Source organism: Rattus norvegicus, chromosome 17 (genome assembly GCF_036323735.1).
Source record: "Rattus norvegicus strain BN/NHsdMcwi chromosome 17, GRCr8, whole genome shotgun sequence".
Classification (NCBI taxonomy): Eukaryota; Metazoa; Chordata; class Mammalia; order Rodentia; family Muridae; genus Rattus; species Rattus norvegicus.
The window spans coordinates 86935001-86938179 of record NC_086035.1 but is presented as its reverse complement, the minus strand read 5'-3'; positions in this window follow the sequence as shown (position 1 = coordinate 86938179).

Sequence of the window (3179 nt, the reverse complement as noted above, 5' to 3'; positions counted from 1 at the left end):
CATCGTGAACAACTTAAAAAGGAGGAAAAGGTTCATATGGGTTCATGACTTCAGGAGTCTCTGTTGATAGTTGCTTGACCCCATTGTGTTGGGCAGGTGGTAGCTTAGTATACTGTACTGGGGTGTGATAGATAAGTAGATAGATAGATAGATAGATAGATAGATAGATAGATAGATAGATAGATAGATGGATAGATAGTCACCTGGCCGTGACTAGAAGAGCTGGGTTCTAGTGCTCCCCGATGACACTAACCCCCTTCTCTTGGTGGCGCAACCATTTCCATCTCTTCGGGGACCAAGCCTTTATCACACAGGCCTTAGTTGGACATCTAAGGTCCAAACTGTAGTTAAGAGATGCCTAAATTTCCTTTGCGGAGTGGGAGAGTGGAAATCCCAGGTAGAGGGACTGAAATACTAATAACAGCCAGATAATTGTCATCATTTTCAATACGGATCCTTCCATATCGCCAGATACCAAGAGTCAGCACCGGGCATACATTGGCTCACTCTGCCAAAGGCGACGCTATTTATTGTTAAGCCCAATTGGAGTCGAAGGAAATGGATGCATGGATGGAACTACTCTTGTGACCCAAGGAAGGGAGCCAGGAAGAAGAGCTAGCACCTTGGAGATCTCTAACCATCATTGCGGGATCATCCTTCTAAAGCAGGTCGTCATTTCAATTTCAGCTGTGTTAAGCTTCACAGAGCGCATGCGCTGTCTGCACCTTCTCCCTGCCAAAAGGCAACGAGAAGTCGTTACAGTCCGGATTGAGCAGATTGAAGATGCCAGTTCCCAGGGGCTGATGGCATCACTGTCCTCGGTGCCACCTGGCCCCTTTGAGGCCCCAGCCATGCTGGAGAAGGGTAGGAGCCTGGGAGTGGCTAAGGGATTTAGCTTTCCTTTGTCCCCAAACTCTCTTGTTTGGGTGGGGCTGCATCTGTTGTGGGGGATGGCTGTCCGGTAATGGGGCCAGTGCCCTGGCTGCTTCTGCCTCCGGCCTCGTTGGCACCGTACCAGCCTTGCTTGGGTGGTGCGAGCTCCGTGCCCTCTTTATGAAGCAGGCTGGGCAGAATTCTGGAGAAGGGTCTCCGGATGAACACTTTGGTATTTCCAACTGTGGTTCTCTCCTGGGATTCTCGTGGTGCAGTGAAGGTAAGATGGAGGTCCAAGTACCTTCCGCATCAAAAGGGACATCTGCCTTTCACATGTAAGTTATTTTTTCTGTTTTGCCTCCTAACTAGTTTCCAAAAGACAGATACTCAGCTCTCTTGCTTTCAGATGCTGTCCTGTTGAGACCCGCAAGAAGATGCACGGTTGTCGCTTTACTGTTGTAGCCATTGAGCTGAATTATGTTAGAAACGAGGCCATTTAAACTAACTTCCCATGTGCCTGGGCTTCTGGTAGAAATACCGAATGGTCCGAAACACTGAGCGGTGCTCAGAAATGTTGCAGAAAGCTTTACTTACTTGAATGAGAACTGACTTCTTCCAGGATTTCTGTCCTTAAAACTTGAGCAATTTTGTGAGTTGGTCCTCCATGTCTTTCTGAACAAGAACTATTTTTTTTTTAAATTAATTGCAGTGAAACGAAGAATAATGAAATGCTTGCTAAAACCAGTTCTGTTGTCTTTCTCCCAAGAAGAAAGGGCACAATCAGGCAGTCCAGCCCAAGACTCTGATTTTCCACGCTGCCCTTGGGTTATTTCTGGAAGGGCAAAACGGAACAAGGAAGAGGAAAGAGGGATTCATAGGTGTTGTGGGTGGGTGGCTTCTCAGAGCCATCATTTCTGTGTGTTGTTCTGGTTGTCTTGTTTCAGACCCAGGTTCTCCCTGCCTGCCTCCACCTTGCTTCCTTTTGTTAACTCCATTTGCATTTCTGCCATGCCACTGTCAGGCAGGTTCCTTTCAGAGTCAACAGCTCTCTACTTGGCTTCAGTGACTGCTATGGGGTCTCCCAAGAATAAGAATCAGCCAGGCCTGATACCCGGCATCCAGGTCACATGACTGAGGCGGACCAGGCAAGTGCCCCATGTAAAATGTGCAAGCCAAGGGCATTTGGAGTGTTTAATACATTCCCTGCATGCTATAGCCACCCACAATCTGTTTTACAGCGTTTTATCCTCTCCTGTGAAACCCTGCAATTCTTGTCATTCCCAGAGCCCACCGATAAGTTCTATACCAGTGAAATGAGTCAGTTCAAGCCAGATTGATGTACAATAGGCAGATTTATTTGGCATGAGGAGGGAGAAAGAGAGGAAGAAGAAAGAGAGCTTTTGGGGAGAGAGAGGAAGTGGAGGAAGGGGGAGGGGGGAGGAGGGAGAAGAGAAGGGAGGTGAGAAGGAAGAGAGAGGGACCAAAATGTGTGTATTATATAGAGAGGATCCTTTGGGGGAAGGCAGACCAGGCCCTGGGTTGGAAAACTCAGGGTTGAAAGCAGGATGTTCCAGGTAGGGACTGAGGGATGCTGGGAGAACCTGAAGGCCAGGTCTGCTTTGGTATGTTAAATATGTACCTGAGCCTCTTGTCCTAGGGTCTGAAACCAAACACCCACGACTCCTAATCCAGGCCAGCATGGTTCTCTATGAAAACTCTGTATGCTGGAGAGGTCACGACATCGGACCCAAATTGGTGCATATCCCTATGTGACTGTCTCACCCAGGCAGGCAGGTGTCATTACATGATGCCTTTTCCTTGCCAAATCACCTCATTATATAAATATATCACATCAGCCCATGGACGTTTGAGTTTGTTTCTATATATTAACAGTTAGAAAAATGCTATGGATATATTTGTATATTTTTTTGTGGGGGGAAATCAAAGTATAGAATATTGTAAATCCATGTTTTCTAGAACTAACCTTTTCTAAGGACTTGTTCCATTTTACATTCTCATTGCCAGTGAGTGGGGTTTCAGTTTTTCCATATCTGACACTTTTCATGTTCTAACCTCCTATCTCCCCATTCCCTTCTCTCCCTCTCTTCTTCGGCGATGAGGTTTATCTGTGTAGTCCAGGTTGTCCTTGACCTAATCCTTTTGCCCCCAGAATACTAGAATTATAGGTGTTCGCCACCTAGCCTAGCTTGAAGCTTCTTTTTATTTTTTTTCTTCTTTTTTTTCTTCTTTTTGTGTGTGGTGTGTGTCTTCGTGTGCGTGTATGCGTGCGTGCGTGCGTGCATACG